An 18811-nucleotide genomic window follows, 5' to 3' on the forward strand; every position below is an offset into this window, starting at 1 on the left:
AAGTACCCTGGATCCCGGAACGTCTCGCTGTGCTTGAGGAGACCTGTTGAGTCATGAACATGAACATCGAAATAAATATAAATATCAATGGAAATAGTAGTTGTGATACCTGTGCTGGTGGCACATAAAAAGCACCATCCGGACGTGGCAGTTGCCAGTGGCACTTCGACTGGCTTCTGTGCCGGTGGCACATAAAAAGCACCATCCGAACGTGGTCGATGCCAGCGTGCCCCGACTGGCTTCTGTGCCGGTGGCACATAAAAAGCACCATCCGAACGTGGCCGATGCCAGCACCACCCCGACTGGCTCCTGTTCCGGTGGCACATAAAAAGCACCATCCAAACGTGGCCAATGCCAGCGCCGCCCCGACTGGCTTCTGTGCCGGTGGCACATAAAAAGCACCATCCGAACGCGGCTGATGCCAGCGCCGCCCCGACTGGCTTCTGTGCCGGTGGCACATAAAAAGCACCATCCGAACGTGGCCGATGCCAGCGCAGCCCCGACTGTCTTCTGTGCCGGTGGCACAAAAAAAAGCACCATCCGAACGTGGCCGTTGCCAGCGCCGCCTTAGCTGGCTTCCGTGCCGGTGGCATGTTAAAAGCTCCAACCGATTGTGACAGATGCCGGACCCCCCTGGCACCTGTGCAGGTGGCACGTAAAAAGCACCCACTACACTCGCGGAGTGGTTGGCGTTAGGAAGGGCATCCAGCTGTAGAAACTCTGCCAGATCAGACTGGAGCCTGGTGCAGCCCCTGGCTTTCCAAACCCCGGTCGAACCGTCCAACCCGTGCTAGCGCGGAAAACGGACGTTAAACGATGATGATGATGATTCTTTCACTCATCTATGAAAGTTTATCACACAGTCATTCATCTCTAATTTTGTCGTAAACTGGCTCTCAGATATCAACATCTGCTGTCTCGTTAATTAACTATCCCACTCAATCCTGAAATCATTCCTCCCTTGTGCCGTGACCCCCACCTCTCTGGCTCACTATGTGTTTATCTATCTATCTCTCTCTCTCAGCCTTCACTCTGTCTGTCTCTCTTAATACCTAGCGCTTGCCCATATTTGCTAGTTAGGGGTACGCCCACCTTCCACCTGTAACGAAAGTCCTTATTTTGTCATCCTTTGGTTGTCTCTCATAAACACTTCTATAGGCCTTACGCCATCCCCACCCCTACTATATAAGGAAGTGATCATACAGTGCAAAATATGATAGTGTAGTGTACGCAGGTTGAACTTAAGACTATTGTTTGTTTATGAATTCTGCCAAATGCGAGCTCTCTTTTCAGGCCACTGTCCCCCGTCGCAGGGTCTCACAGGTCCATACCTCCCACACCCTCAGGGTTGACACTCTCAACGTTGGCACACTGAAATGTAGGTCTGGTGAGATTGTTGAGATGCTTGAACGGAGATGTGTCGATATGTGATGCATCCAAGAAGGTGGAGAGGAGGTTCTGATAGGTTCGTCACAAGCAAAGAACACAGGTACAAGATTTTCTGGGCAGGGAACACTGACGGGGTTGCGGGTGCGGATATACTTCCTGCGGAGAAATGGGTAGATAAGGTAATTGAGATAGTCAGAGTATGCGACAGAATACTTAAGATTAAATTAGTGGTCCATCATGGGTTATCAACCTGATGGACAGAAAGACCGATTCTATGACACCCTCTTGCAGACTACCTCGTTGACGAATGACAGGGATCTTCTCTTTGTGGCTGGTGACTTCAAAGGACATGTTGGACAACTTGTCGGGGGCTTCCATGGCATACATGGAGGCTATGGTTTTGGCTCTCGCAATGAGGAGGGAACCAGACTGCTGGAGTTCTGTGATGCAAATGATCTTATGGTTTGCAATACTAACTTCAGAAAACTTGCCAGTCACCTACCGCTCTAGGAGACACACTGGTCAAATTGACTACATCCTCATCAAAAAAAGGGAAAGATGGCTGCTTATAAATACCAAAACCTTCCCAGGCGAAGAATGTACCCCACAACATAGACTGGTAGTTAGTAACTTCAGGGTCAGGGCTAAATGGATGCCCAGAAGATGACCAGCAAGGAGAAGAAGGGTCTGGAGACTTAAAGATCCTGCAAATGGACAGAGATTTAGAGACATATTACTCAAAGCCTTTGACGAAATAGAAGGGGATATAGCTTCACATGGTGTAGAAGACAACTGGAGCTTTCTACAGGACAACCTGCTAAGGGCCACTGACCAGATCTATGGATGGTGCAAAGTCCCCTCTTGACCCAAAATAACGTGGTGGTGGAACAAGGTTGTTGACAGGGCTATTAGAGAAAAGAAACAGGCTTGGAAGGACTGGAAGAATGGTGGTAGCAGGGAATTGTATCAGACTGTCAGAAGAGAAGATAGGAGGCAAGTTTATTTAGCCAGAGGGGAAGCTGATAAGAAAAAATTTGCCAATGTTCTGGGTTGTGAGGACCAAAGACTTGAGGTATTTCGTGTTGTGAGAGAGAATCGTGATGTTGTAGGAGAGAAATGTGTTCACATGGATGATGGTTCACTTGCACTAAATGAGGATGCAAAGAGAGAGGTTTGGAGACGCCACTATGAAAGGTTGCTCAATAAAGAAAATGAATGGGAGAAAGAGAGTCTGCCGAATGTTGACCCAACAGAGGGACCAGCTATCCGAGTTGAGAGTACCTTGGTAGATAAAGCAATTAAGAGTATGAAGACAGGGAAAGCCCCCAGCTCATCAGGAATTACTGCAGAGAAGCTCAAAATATCTGGCAGTGTCGGCTATAGCCTAGTTACCCATATAGTTAACCAGGTGATACACGAAAGAATCATACCCAATGACTGGTGTAGCAGCACTATAGTCAACTGCTACAAAGGTAAAGGTGACACTTTAGATACAATTAATTACAGCGGTATCAAGTTGTTGGATCAGGTAATGAAGGTTACGGAGAGGGTCATAGCCCAACTAATTAGGGAGAGAGTCAGTTTAGATGAGATGCAGTTTGGGTTCGTGCCAGGGAAAAGCACCACTGATGCTATATTTCTGGTAAGACAAGCTGCAGGAGAAATACTTAGCCAAAGATAAACCTCAGTACCTGGCTTTCGCTGACATGGAGAAAGCCTTTGACAGAGTCCTCCGATCCCTTATCTGGTGGTCAATGAGGAAACTAGGGATAGATGAATGGTTAGTGAGAGCTGCACAAGCCATGTACAGGGACACAGTCAGTAAGGTGAGTGTTGGCAACGAGTACAGTGAAGAATTCTGGGTAGAGATAGGGGTCCACCAAGGTTCAGTCCTCAGCCCCCTCCAATTTATCATAGTCCTCCAGGCAATAACAGAGGAATTCAAGACAGGATGCCCCTGCTGATGACCTTGCTCTAATTGCTGAGTCACTATCAGAACTAGAGGAGATGTTTCAGGTGTGGAAACAAGGATTAGAATCAAAGGGCCTTAGAATCAACCTAGCTAAAACCAAAGTCCTAATAAGTAGGAAGGCAGGTAAATGACAAATCCTTTCAGGTAGATGGCCCTGCTCGATCTGTAGTAGAGGCGTAGGTAGAAACTCTATAAGATGCACCAAGTGTAAGCTATGGACACATAAGAGGTGAAGTAATATCAAAGGAAGGTTAACTGGGAAGATAGTTTTTGTATGTGGCAGATGCTCAGGAGCAATAAACACTGAAAATAAGCAGAGAACAACTTCCGCCACATTCCAGGGAGAAAAACTAGAAGTAGTTGATAGCTTCCGTTACTTACGTGACCGAGTTAGTAGCGGGGGAGGGTGCACTGAAAGTGTAGCTGCTAGAATAAGAATAGCTTGGGCAAAGTTCAGAGAGCTCTTACCTCTGCTGGTGACAAAGGGCCTATCGCTCAGAGTAAAAGGTAGACTGTATGACGCATGTGTATGAACAGCCATGCTACATGGTAGTGAAACATGGGCTGTGACTGCTGAGGACATGCATAAGCTCGCAAGGAATGAAGCCAGTATGATCCGATGAATGTGTAATGTCAGTGTGCATACGCAACAGTGTAAGTACCTTGAGAGAAAAGTTGGACCTAAGAAGCATGTGATGTGGTGTGCAAGAGAGATGACTGTGCTGGTATAGTCATGTGGTGAGAATGGATGAGGATAGCTGTGTGAAAAAGTGCCACATCCTAGCAATTGAGGGAACCTGTGGAAGAGGTAGACCCAGGAAGACCTGGGATGAAATGGTGAAGCACGACCTTCGAACTTTAGGCCTCACCAAGGAAATGACTAGTAACCGAGACTTTGGAAGTATGTTGTACTTGAGAAGACCTGGCAAGCCAAATGAGACCATAACCTCATGGCCTAAGCCAGGGGTGTAACCAGCCCACTTATGCATACCTTTTCCTGCTTTGGACACTAAACTCTGCTTGTGAAGACCTGTTGAGGCAAGTGAAATCAAAATCAAATTTGATGACAGGCATCCGTGCTAGCGGGGTGCAAAGAGCACCATATGAGTGTGATTGTTAACAGAGCAGCTAACCGGCTTCTGTGCCAGTGGCACGTAAAAGGCACCATTCGAGCATGATCGTTACCAGCATCGCCTTACTGGCACTTGTGCCCATGCTAGTAGGGTGCTCAAATAAATGTTCATCACCTACACATTCTCTTCAACATACAAAGGGAACCTATGCAACCTATAGTTGTTTATAAATGACAATCTTGTTGTCTGAACTCTGCTCAACAAATACACATATGCACGTGACATCTGCTACATAGAGAAAAAAATGACAAAATCACACGATACTTTTAATTTCTCAGATATACCTGTATGAGCTGACAACACAAACAAAAGAAAAAGTAGCCAGAGGATTGGTGAGGAAGACAATGATAATTAAATTTGGGTAAAATAAAAGCTAACTGCTTGTAGAAAAAAGATTTATGAAAACAGATTTGACTTAACAGGTATAAACTAACTATTCAAAAATAAATAAATAATTTGATTTGGAAAAGTGAAAGTAATCAGTACACTAAAAATAAAATTTTAAGACAATTTATTGAAGTAAAAACAAACCTTCTTCTTCATTTAAGTCAGGTTTCAATTCCACTAGTTCCATTGCATTCTCTACACACCATTTTAAAACTGTCATTCGAGGGACAGCTGAAAATAATAATAATAATTTCTTTATTGGCCACAAAGGGTTTACATTACGAAAGACATTATGGACAGTACAGGACAAAACAAAGGTGTGTGTATGTGTTGTTGTGAGGATTTTGCATGTAAACAAGTTTAACAATAGAAAAAAAATTTAACAATGTATGAGGGAAGAATCAAAAATTATATGCACTCTTGTTTTTTCAATGTATTTACACAAAAGCAGTGGATAAACAAATACACAATTTTTCTATATAGTTTCTTTCCTTTTTGATGCACTTGGTCCAGCAGTCCACAAGCTTGTGTATTCCTTCCTAGAGGGTTTTCGGTTGGTTGTGCAACCATTTATGCACTGCTTCCTTCACATTTTCATCCATAGGAAATTGACGACCTCATAAACCATCTTTGAATGATCCAATGATAGTTGGAAGGAGCGAGATCCAAGGCATAGGAAGGATGTTCCAACCCCTCAAAACCCAACTAGTTAATGTCCTCAGCCGTGTATGGGCATGCATAATCATGCAACAACAAAACTTTCTTTAACAATAGGTTTGGGCATTTGGTGCGAATTGCTAGTTTCAGTTTGTTGGCCAGCAAAGCACTGTATTTTGCACTGTTGATTGTACACCTCTTTTCCAGGTAATCTTCCAGTATAGGCCCTTTTGAGTCCCCCAAAAAGATTAGCATCACCTTTCCTGTAGAAGACTGAGTCTTGAATTTCTTTGTCGCTGGTGAGCCAAGATGTTTTCACTCCATACTCTATCTTTTGGATTCTGCCTCATAATGATGGACCCACATTTCATCTCCTGTAACTATTCTGCTAAAAATTTCCTTGCCCTCATTGTTGTAGCGGTCGAGTAAATGTTGGCAGACCTCAAGACATTTGCACTTGTGCTCTGCAGTAATCTCTGTTGGCACCCATCTTGTACAGACTTTATGGAAGCCGAGCTCATCGTGGATGATTTGATAGACAGAACCATGACTAATCTGCAGAGAATGAGCTAACTCATTAACGATAATTTTCCGGTTCGCCATTGAGCTTGCTGAACCTTTTTGTTAGTGGTAGAAGTTGATGAGTGTCTGCTTCTTCTTCATGCATCATGCTCGTCCAGCCACTTTTAAACTTCTTGATCCATTTATACACACTTCTACACGGAAGCACAGTGTCCTTGTACTGTGCTAAAAGCCTCCAATGAGGCTTTTAGCACCTGATACACCTTCCGACCAGAGAAATCGAATCACTGCTATTTGTCCTAGTGGAATGGCCATACTTACACTATAAAGCCAGAAAGAAAAATGGCATGATCAGGCTCAAACCAACTATAAGCACTCATGCGCAGAAGGCAGTGTGACAATAATAAAGATATGTTATGGCAAAAGTGCAGATAATTTTTGACTTCCCCTCATATAATCCTCAATAGGGAGGAGACTTTGAGGGCAGCTCATGGAAAAAGCCTATAAAACCATAGGTTCCCATACTTCTGGGGCAGGTGATTGTTCTCATTTCTTTTTCTCCAATTACAGATGGATGCTCAGGGCAGGCTCATTCACTTCCACCTTACCACTCTCATCCTCCTTTCAGCAAACTGGCTAGAAGGCAACACTTCCCTCTCTACTCTTATTTTCCTCTTGAAGAGAAACTTGAAGAAGTTGATCAGGGATTGACCAGAAAGAAAAGTGTTTATCTTCAGCCCCCTTAGTCTTGTCCACCATGGCACCAAGCATATAAAGACAGCCTGACCTTGCCAGTTAAAGGAAGGAAGCAGGACAATCATCACAAAGGATTCAGTTGACAGCCAGATGACAGCCTGACCATCAGGATGCATCTTTTCTACAAGAAGCATGACGGTCAAGTGGTAGTAGATGACAGATGTGATGTTCATGTTAGCCATCTCTGCCTAACCTTTCAGATAGCTTCCTCTCAGCCCATTTCTGGGTGAGAGTAGTCACCCTCCTCATTACCTCATCCCAAGGTCTGGACCAAACTAGACTCCAAGCAATTTAATCAGTCTGTCTGTCTAGTGCCCAATGACACAGTTGGACAGGAGGGACTTGCTTCTCCAGGTGCCGAGGCATAAACCCACTGACTTTTCCTGGTTAATCTTTGCTCCTGGTCCACCTCATAGTCCCTGAGAGTGGTGCCGATCATTTTGATGTGTTTATTTTCTGACACCACTATGGTGATGTCATCAGCATATGCCAACACACATCTCTTACATCCTAGGTCATGCAGGATGCCCCTCAATGTCTCCATCTTGTGTAGTAGCGGCTCGAGAGTCAGTATATACAAGAGGGACAAGAGGGGGCAGCCATGGCAAACTGAGCACATGATGTTGAATGGTTCTGAGACGTGATCATTCACTCAGACCACTGAACAGATGTCGCTGCGCATTGCAATGATCCAGCTCTGAATACAGGCCCAAAGCTGGTTGCCTCGAGGACCGCCACTAAGTATAGAGGGTTGACCCCATCGAAAGCTTTAGACTGATCTAAACTGATCAGGACCCCACCTGTGCCAGGTTTTTTTAGCCACTTTCACTATAATGTATTGGATCTTTCTGGGATGGTGCATGTCTGTGTCTCCCCTACCAGTTGCAGTAAATGTTTGCTAAGATATCACCAAACAAGTCTGGCATGTAAGTGTAAAGCTCGTAGGGAAGACTATCCAAACCAGGCGATTTACCATTAATTCCCATATTTCAAAGGCTGTTATTGGCCTTCTGCAGCACTCTACCTCTGATGCTGAGAGCCATGGCAGCCTGCTGTGGTGGAAAGTGAAGTCAATCCTGTGATCTGGCTCACCACTACCCTTGAATATTTGAGTGAAGTGCTGCTGAAAAGTCTCCCACATCTGCTTTGGTTGTTGTGAGCCAGTAAGGATTGGATCATAAATTTATTGTCATGCCGTGCCTTAGCTATTCAGGCCCATTGAATGGATTTTGTCTCTTCATTCTAAGAACACGCACCTTAGCTCTGACGATACAATCTTCGTGTTTTGTGTTGAAGAATTGGTTGAGTGCCAATCTTGCTGTGAGCACATTGGTTGTAATGTCTTTTTTAAAAGCCTCATCTCGCTTCCTCACTAGCTTTGCCTCTACTCCATTTCTTTCTACTGCTAGTCTTTTGCTAAACCTTATTGATTCCATTCTCATCATCCTTTCCAAGGTGAACCACCATTTATTGTTGATGATTGCCCCCATCAACACCCACTTATCTAGTTCACTAATCTGGTCTCTGAAATCTTTGTGTGCCAGCAATGATGTGTTCAGCTCCAGTAACTGGGCTCCTGTCCATGAAGCCTATCTAAGTTAACTGTACAGATCATCAATTTGTGGTCTGTGTCTACTTTGAATTATGGACAACCTATGCTATCTTTATCTGCTGCTCTTCAGAATACTCTATCTAGATACAATCTGGATAACCTGATGTGGTTTGACCAGGTCCACACTGGCATATCAGGGAAATCCAGCCGATACCTGACAGACAGTTGGAATCATCTGAGCAGGTTTGTGAGGCTTTTGCACCCGCTTCTTCTGTCTACTAAAGCCACGCAGTCCCACTGTACATCTAAGACATCATTCCAATCTCCCACTAACACTAAAGAGCAGGACATTCCCAGAAAAGTTTACAAATACCTAAAGAAATCTGGTTGCCCTGCCCCTGTTGAGGCATAGATGGCAACTGGCTTGAAAGCGAGTCCTTCGCTGCCAGTCATGTCCAGCACCACCAACTTACTTTCCGGATCCAAGAAAATTGTCCATATTGCAAGATCCACTTCTTTACAAACCATCACAGTGACTCTACCTCCTGCTCCTGGACAACTTGCAGATGTGTACACCACACAGTTACTGAAAATGGGTTAGATGTCCTGTGAGTCACTAATTCTGGTTTTACTAATAGTCACTACATCGACATTCAGTGCTCTGAAGTTGTTGAACAGGTGACCTCACTTCCAGTGTAATTGCAGGCCATGTGCCTATTTTGTGCTCAACCATGTTGTTGGAAAAAGAAAAGGTTTTGTTTGGAGGAGCAGTTTGTCCATTCCTCCTGTTGAATTGGGGTGTTTCCATTAGTAAATCACCAAGTACTCTCTTGGTGATGTTCCCTTGAAAATCCCCGATTTCCTGTGGGAATTTGGTTTTTAGGCATGTATGTGTTTTGTGTTGTTTGAACGATTTGTAAGTGTGTAGGTAGTGAGATTGTGGGTGCAACAAAATCTGTCTTTGCTATACTGGTGCTTGTTTTTATGTAATTCATAAAATCTTTGTTTTTTGTGCATGGATTTTGCCATGTAGTTTGTAATGCTAATTTCTTTACTTTGTATTTGCTGCTGTTGTTGTTATTGTGGAATGGGTTGTGCTTGTGATGTTGCTGGTTGAGGTACTATTTCAGGTGTTTGTGGTAGTGGTGATGATGTGTCTGTTTTGGATGTATTTAGCTTTCTAACTTATTTTTTTCCTCTCCACTGTTTGTGTGGATGAGGATTCTTTTTTGTCTGTGGAATTGTTTTTCTTCTTATCTTGTCTTCATCTTTTGGTTTTAGTTTTCCACTCTTTGTCCCGATCAAACTCTCCACATGTGATGTCAGCCTGCTTGGTATCTAGAAGTGGAATATTTTCTGGAGCTGAGAAGTCTCTGGAGGAATTTGGTATTGCTATAGTAGGTATTGGTGCTGCCTTGGTTGATGTTGCTGTTGTTTGAGCTTTGGTGGCTGTTGCTGGTGTTAGGAGGAAAGGTGCCCTCTTTTCTTTTTCATGCAATTTAGGGCAGAAAGCTTTTAGGTGAGTGGTTGAGAGGCAAATGTGACACTTTGCTTTCCTTCCATCCACTCTGACTGGAATGATAATGCCTCCAGGAAGATGAATCTGGTCTGGGATGGCATCCACATTCTTTTGACTGATTTGTATGAGGACCTCCATTGTCATCCCTGAGCAGTACTCCATTTTGGACTGATAGAGTTTTTCTCAATACCTATTGTGACCAACGCAATTAGCCAAAGAAGGGCTATTTCTGGTGGCACCAACTGTATAATTATCTTTGCCAATCTCTGGCCACAGCAAAAGAGATCTGACAACAGCTTCTCGCTTTTGAGGGGTTTGAGACAGTGAGATTTAGCTTCCACCTCAGTATGGGATCTCACCTCCACCATCCTGTAGTCCCTTCCTCTTAGAATGTATTCTTTTAGGTTCCAAATGGAAACTAAAGTTTTTTGGATTTGAGCCCAAGTGGTTCTTTCCACCCTCCTTGATTTTAATCAAATTGTACAGTATGTCACTGTGTGACATCATATTTTGGATAGTATCAATGGGTATGTTTAGCATGACAGCCAGCCCATCTCACTTGACTAGCTGTTTGGAATCTCTGAATTCCTCTTCAGAGAATTTTATTCTTTGAAGAGAGGACTTAGTGGCACCAGCAAAAGAAAGTCTAGTGCTATTCCAAGCCATTGCACCAGCTTGCTGCTCAGTTCCTTTGTTGTTATTGTTGCTGTTTTGTTCATGTATTGACACCGTCTGTTGATTCACACACGAAAGAGCCTTCATTGTTTACATTTTCGTAGGTGTCATCTCACTCTCCCTCTGTCTGTTGTGCTTGCAAAATAAAGTTGTTGTTGTTTAAAAGATCCTTTCAGAGATCTTTCTCAAAAAAATTGGCTCTGTTGTAATTTTTTTGCCTGTTATTGCCATATGTTTTTTGAGATAGTGCATTGCGCTCACACCCTCTCTTATTGTCATCTGGTGATGCTCCTCACTCTCTCTCACTCTCACATATGAGCATCACTGCATTCAGTGTAGTTTCCTCCATGTAGACAGGGAAAATGCAAAGAATTTTTAACAGAAAATTAATTCAATTGACCAGTCCCACCAAACTGGGGTACAAAACAGGAAAAGAGACTCACCAATCAACAGCAATCAACTTGCTGCCCATGATGGTACCAATTTCAAGGTTGTAAATACATGTATTATGTGCTCTTCCTTACAAAATCCTCAGAACAAAGTCAAGCATGGCTTGCCAAACTGGCAGCAGCAGTGGTGATGACAGCAGCAGCAACAGCAATAACAACAACATTATTTAATAATAATGGTTTCAAATTTTGCCACAAGGGCAGCAATTTTGGGGGAGGGGATGAGTTGATTACTTTAACTCTAATGTTTCACTGGTACTTAATTTATCGACCTTGAAAGGATGACAGGCAAAGTCGACTTCGGCGGAATTTGAACACAGACTGTAGCGACTGACTAAATACTACTAAGCATTGGCGTGCTAGACTGGTACTTTCTTTTATTGATTTAAAAAGGACGAAGTAAAAGTTGACATCATGCAAAATGAAATACTGTTAGATATTTTGTTTGTTGATTTACCACTACTGGCATTTAGCATCCCTAATGATTTCTAACATTAGCACAAGGCTAGACATTTTCAGTATAATCAAATCAATTCCACTACTTCACTGGTAATTATTTTATTGATCCTGTAATGCAGAAAGGTAAAGTTAACCTGGTAGGTTAACTCTCTGAACATAAAAAGGATGTAACTAAATATTGGCATTCTGCTGATTTTGTTGTATCAAAACAAACATTACAAAATGCCAATATAAAATTAATGCAAAAACAGAAATGGGGTTACAAAGGAAAATACAGCCAGTTTTTTCTAGAAGGATACAGTTGAGTGAATCTCCCAGTTCATTTTGAAACAAAGTTAAGTGAGATTTATCTCAAAAAATGTTTAATGTTGATCTATGTAAGTTCTAGTTTACTACTTTCTTGGTCAATTTCCATTGCCCAAATGATAATGATTCATTTTGAATAGAAATAAAGCCTGTTTGTAAGGGCTGGGAGCATGATTAATTGAATCACTTCCCACCAGTATTTATGTGCCAGCTCCTGATCCATTGCCTTCATTTCCAACAAGTCAATATGATAGAAACATCTGTAAACAACCCTCTTCTAATGCACTTTTAGTCCAGTATGGCTTCCATAAAGCTAGTTCTATCAGAGATTTGCTTTTCTACATCATGTAAGAGAGGTCCCAGTATTGTGATTCTTTGTTTTAAGTCTTCTACTGCATTTTACACAACAGTCGTTCAGAAATATTACCTATTTATGGTTCTATCCATGTCTCATCTGCTGACTCTTTCTGTTAGATTGCTCTATTGCAGTATACTCTTTCTATCAACTTTGGTAAATTCCAAAGTTCTATTACAACTTTTGTACATTAATAAACTTTGTGCCGTCACTTCTAACTAAACACATTGACTTGTTGGAAATGAAGGCAATGGATCAGGAGCTGGCACATAAATACTGGTGGGAAGTGATTCAATTAATCATGCTCCCAGCCCTTACAAACAGGCTTTATTTCTATTCAAAATGAATCATTATCATTTGGGCAAATTATGCCACCTTTTCTTTCTTTTTAACCATCCATACACAACCAAGATATCTCATAATAGACTTGCACCAACAGTTTTCAGAATCACCAACTCAGGAATTACTACATGTATCATGGAAACTGTTTTGTACAATACCTTTCACATTTCTGAATAACAGAGCTTAACTCTTCTCAAACATGCTAGCTAATCCTTGATGAACTTTCATAGTACCCACTTATTTGTAATATTGCCAAAACTGCATCCTAATTCATTAATGTTAAGGTTATCTACAGATATTCTATAGAAATTATAGTCAGCACTGACTTTTGTTATGGCATTTCATATCCAAGACGTCAGATGCAAACAAATGAGATTGAAAAATGGGTAATGGGTGTATGTGCACCCATCTAACCTATTAATCATCTACAAATATATTGCTTAAATAACCACTAAATACAGTGGTGTGACGTTATTAAATATACCAATTTTACATATTAAACACATTCTAGGAAGCTGGTACATAAATATTAATGACTTGTAGGGACATGGTATTTCGTTATGCAACCATAATATGCTATAAAGCATATTAAACATTTTTAAAGTCAATACCATGTTTAATATACAAAATTGGTTTATCCAATAATACAGTGTATTTTTGGATGATTAATGGGTTAGATGGGAGCTGATGAAGGAGCAAAAACTCATGAAATATGGCATAGACTAACTCTTATGACATCAAACACTCATTGAAACCTTCTTTTCAGATGTTGAATAATATCCCCCTTCTCATGTCCCTTTCCAAGTTTTCAGAGTCGGCACAGTCAATTTAAGCATATTGAAAGGCAGGTCTGGCAAGATTGTTGAGATACTTGAACAAAGGCGTGTTGATTCATGTTGCATTCAGAAGGTAAGGCGGAAGGGAGCTTCAGTCAGGTTCCTCACAGGCAAGACACATAGATATAAACTATTCTGGGAAGGTAACAGTGATGGGGTAGGTGGTGTGGGCACCTTGCAAAGAAATGGGTTGATAAGGTCATAGAAGTAGCCAGGGTGTGTGATAGAGTACTTAAGCTAAGGCTAGTTTTGCTGAATAGTACAATGACAATTATCACTGCTTTTGCCCCACACATAGATCTACCAAATGAACAAAAGGACTGCTTTTATGATATCCTTCTGCAGGCTACCTCAAAGACAAATGACAATGAATTCATCTTCGTGGCTGTGATTTCAATGGACATGTCGAGCAGCAGCCAGATATCTTCCACATATCTTTCATGGGGGCCATGAAATTGGTCCTCGAAAGGAAGAGGGAACAAGGGTACTGGAGTTCTGTGGTGTGAATAACCTATTGATTTGCAACACCAACTTCAGAGAGCCAGACATCCACCTGATAGCCTATCAATTGGGTGACCACGGTAGCTAGATTGATTACATTCTGACCAGACAGCAACATATGTAGCTGCTCTTAAATGCAAAGTCCTTCCCTGGTGAAGAATGTACTCCTCACCATAGACTAGTCATTAGTAACTTTAGACTTCAGGCCAGAAGAACACCAAGAAGAATGCCAAGAAGAATGCCAACAGACAATTCCCACATGGCCTCAGACTCAACACAGAGGCCTACATCAAGTACATGGATGAGGTTGTACTGCCCTGGGTCAAGAGGGTGGCTGCTAGAACACTCTATGTCCGGCAACAGGACTCGGCACCATACTACACAATTGTGCTGTTATCTGTTGGCCAACTGTCTGTTGACAAATTGTCCAACTACCAAGAAGACTGATCTGGAAAAGAAGGATCTGGAAGCTTAAGGATCCTCAATATAATCAGAGATTTAGGAACACCCTAATTGAGAAATTTGATGAGGAAGAGGAACTACAGACTTGTAACATAGAAGGTAACTGGGAATTCCTCTGGGGCAGCTTGCTGAGTGCCACAGACCAAGTTTGTGGCTGATGCAAAGTCCCATCCAGACTGAGGGTGATATGATGGTGGAATGATACTGTAAACAAGGCCATTAGAGCAAAGAAACTGGACTGGAAGGACTGAAAGTGTGGGGGTAGCTGGGAACTGTATCAGATAGCCAGAAAGGAAGCTAGAAGGCAGGTATATTTAGCCAGGGAAGTAGCAGAAAAGATGTTTGCCAATATTCTACAATGTGAGGACCAGAGACTTGAAGTGTTTCAGATTGTAAGATAGTGTAGGAGAGAAAATTGTGATGTCATAGGAGAGAAATGTTTCCACATGGATGATGGTTCACATGCATTTAATGATTCCACAAAGAAAGAGGCTTGGAAATGCCATTATGAAAGGCTGTTAAATGTGGAGAATGAATGGGACAAGGAGAGTCAGCTAAACGTTGACCCGACTGAGGGACTAGCTATCTGAATTGACAGTAACTTCATACATAAAGCAATTAAGGATATGAAGATAAGGAAAACCTTTGGCCCATCAGGAATAACCACTGAGATGCTTAAAATGTCTGGTGGAGTAGGATATAGCCTGGTCACCCATATAGTTAATCAGGTTGTCCATGAGGGACTCATACCCAATGATTGGTGTGGCAGCACTATAATCAACTACTACAAAGGCAAAGGAGATGGCTTAGACAGAAATAATTACAGAGGCATCAAGTTGCTGGACAAGTTGATGAAAGTTACAGAAAGGGTCATAGCTCAATTAATTAGGGAGAGAGTTAGTGTAGATGAGATGCAGTTTGGATCTGTGCAAGGCAAGAGCACAACTGATACTATATACCTGGTTAGGCAACTACAGGAGAAATATCTAGTCAAAAATAAACCCCTGTACCTAGCTTTTGTCAACATGGAGAAAGCCTTTGTTTGTTCCCTTATCTGGTGGTCAATGCAGAAGCTAAGGACAGATGAGTGGTTAGTGAGAGCAGCACAAGCCATGTATAGAGATGCTGCCAGCAAGGTGAAGATTAGCAATGAATTCAGGATACAAGTAGGGGTTCAGCCCCCTCTTGTTCATCATAGTCCTCCAGGCAATAACAGAGGAATTTAAACAGGCTGCCCCTGGGAGCTTCTTTATGCTGATCACCTTGCTCATATAGCTGAATCACTACTGAGACTAGAGAAGAAATTTTGGGTGCGGAAGCAAGGTCTAGAATCGAAGGGCCTTAGAGTTAATCTAGCAAAAACTAAAGCCTAAGTAAGTAGGAAAGCAGACAAATCACAAATCTCTTCAGGTAGATGGCCCTGCTCGATCTGTAGAAAAGGTGTAGGTAGAAACTCCATAAAATGTACCTGGTGTAAGCTATGGACATATAAGAGGTGTGGCAATATCAGAGGAAGGTCAACAAGGAAACTAGTGCACAGGTACAATTAACACTAAAAATGTACAGAAAATAGACTCGATCAAATGCTAGTGGGGAAAGCGAGAGGTAGTTGATAGCTACTGTTATCTAGGTTACCAAGTCAGCAGCAGATGCACCAAGAGCATAGCGGCAAGAATAAAAATAGGTTGGGCAAAGTTCAGAGAGCTCCTACCTCTGTTGGTAACAAAAGGCCTCTCCTTCAGAGTGAAAGGCAGATTGTATGATGCCTGTGTGCAAACAGCTATGCTACATGGCAGTGAAACATGGGCTGTAACCATCAAAGAAATGAAGCTAGTACGCTTCACTGGATGTGCAATGTCAGTGTGCATGTACAACAGAATGCAAATGCCTTGAGAGAAAAGCTGGGCATAAGAGGCATCAGAGATGCCTCTTATGCAAGAGAGATGACTGCACTGGTATGGTCATGTGATGCATATGAATGCGGACAGCTGTTTGAAGAAGTGTCAATCTCTAATAGTGGAGTGAAACTATGGAAGTGGTAGACCCAGGAAGACATGGGATGAGGTAGTGAAGCATAGTCTTTGGACTTCAGACTTTGCGGAGACAATGACTAGTGACTGAGACCTTTGGCTATACACCATGCTTGAGAAGGTCCATCAAGCCAAGTGGAATCACAATTGTGGCTCCTGTTGGTGTCAAATAACTGGCAGCTGTGCCGGTGACATGTAAAAAGCACCCTTTGAGTGTTGGACCTCATGGAGGTAATGTGGCTGATACCAGTGTCACATAACTAACACCTGTGCCAGTGGTATGTAAAAAGCACCTCTCAGGCGTTGGGCCTCATGAGGGCAATGACAAATGTCCAAGACCTTTTGGAAATATGCAGTGCTTGAGAAGATGACCCATCAAGCCAAATGAAATTGTAGTTGTGGCAGATACTGATGTCACACAACTGGTACCCATACCAGTGGCACACAAAAGCACCCATTACACTCTAGGAGTGGTTAGCATTAGGAAGGATATTCAACCATAGGAACCATACCAAATGAGACTGGAGTCTGGTACAGCCCCTCAGTTTACCAGCCCTGGTCATACCATCCAACCCATGCCAGCATGGACAACATACTTTAAATGATGATGGTAATCTCATTGTTTGCTTACATCTGACATCATCATCATCATCATCATCGTTTAACGTCCGTTCTCCATGCTAGCATGGGTTGGACGGTTCGACCGGGGATCTGGGAAGCCAGAAGGCTGCACCAGGTTCCAGTCTTATCTGGCAATGTTTCTACAGCTAGATGCCCTTCCTAACGCCAACCACTCCGTGAGTGTAGTGGGTGCTTTTTACGTGCCACCTGCACAGGTGCCAGGCAAGGCTGGCAACGGCCACGGTCGGATTGGTGTATTTTACGTGCCACCGGCATGGAAGCCAGTCGAGGCGGCACTGGCATCGGCCACGAGTCGGATAGTGCTTTTTACGTACCACCAGACCAGGGATCCTGGCTGGTTCAATTCAATTTCGATTTCGCTTGCCCCAACATGTCTTTGCAAGCAAAGGGGGTTGGCATGGGTGCCTGTCGTCGGATGAGGTTCTATATCGACTTCGCTTGCCTCAACAGGTCTTTGTGTCCAAGAGAGGAAAGGCATGCAAAACATCATAACAAAAATCAGTGCTGGCTATAATTTCTATAGAATATCTGTAGAGATAACCTTAACAAGTGATGTAAAAAGCACTGTTAACACAGTTGAACACGGTATTGACTTATAAAATCGTTTAATATACTTTATAGTAAATTATAGTTGTTGGCAATATACTGTGCTTGCAAAAACCTGTCAATCCAAGTGAATTCATAGTTGTGACTGATGCTGTTATCACATCAATGATACCCATGCCAGTGGCACATAGAAAGCACCCACTACACACTTGGAGTGGTTGGCATTAGGAAGGGCATCCAGCTGCAGAAACCATGCCAAATCAAATTGGAACCTTGTGCAGCTACCTGGTTTACCAGTTTTCAATCAAACTGTTCAATCCATGCCAGCATGGAAAGCAGATGTTAAATGATGATGATGATGATGACTGCATAATGAAATACCATGTCCCTACAAGTCATTAATACGCATCCTAATTGTTAGGCTTTCATATACTTCAGCAATGATGAACTACTAAGTACAAGTCTTATCCACAATAGAGTACAGATCATATTTTATGGGATGATCCTGTATATACACACAAACATTCTTGATTGGTAAAGATTCATTCATGAAAATGTGACTAACACTACCTCTGAGTTCTGCTGCCACTTCTATCACTAACAGTTTCTGTTCATAAGCAGCATAACACTAGTAGCTAGGCCCAACTAACCATCACACTTCTCTTCCAAATCCTTACTTAGCCTTTTACTCAAACCTGACACTAAACACACTGCATAATCACCTCTATCTACTAGCAGTAACCTATGTAAGTTCAAAATGAACACCAATTGCACTGATCTCGCCTCTTTTTTTAACTAAATCATAATAATAGTTTTTATGACATGGTTAGCTTTATTGAGTTGGGCTTCATGAATTCATCAATATATATTCTATTCACAAGGAATGATTCAACTACATAAGTATGTAAATGTGTATGTAGATGATGTAATAAGATTTACATATCAATATAAGAAATAATCTTACCTGTGAAATCAGAACAGTGTCTACATACAATTATTTGAATATCTGGTTTATTTTGACTAAGGAATGGCAACCAATGCTTCACTGTTTTAAAACTTTCTTCCTGTAAAATAAATCAGTTTATCGAATTTTTGTAATAAACATATAAGTTATGTATATTTCAAACATTACATAGAAACAAATATAAATTTCACTGTCATGAAATGATTAAATATTTCATAGAATTGAAACATGCATAAACAAAATAGATGCAAACAAAAACACCCATTTGTACATTTAATCTATAAATGATATGGAGGGGTTTTTTTGTTGTTGTTTAAAGTTAATGTTACCGTTTCAGGCATGTTGCATCCCATATTG

The 18811-nt window shown here is 42.1% G+C and overlaps 1 long non-coding RNA gene across 1 annotated transcript in view; it reads right to left on the reverse strand.

Moving 5' to 3' along the window:
- Window positions 1–18574, reverse strand: part of LOC115231022 — a 29091-nt gene extending 10517 nt beyond the window's left edge. The window contains exons 1-2 of the long non-coding RNA XR_003883482.2: window positions 18455–18574; window positions 5026–5112 (exon numbers count right to left, since the gene is read on the reverse strand). This is a non-coding gene — a long non-coding RNA (uncharacterized LOC115231022). The remainder of the gene's footprint in view (window positions 1–5025; window positions 5113–18454) is intronic.
- Window positions 18575–18811: the final 237 nt, after the last annotated feature.

Source organism: Octopus sinensis, unplaced genomic scaffold (assembly GCF_006345805.1).
Source record: "Octopus sinensis unplaced genomic scaffold, ASM634580v1 Contig17174, whole genome shotgun sequence".
NCBI classification, from domain to species: Eukaryota; Metazoa; Mollusca; class Cephalopoda; order Octopoda; family Octopodidae; genus Octopus; species Octopus sinensis.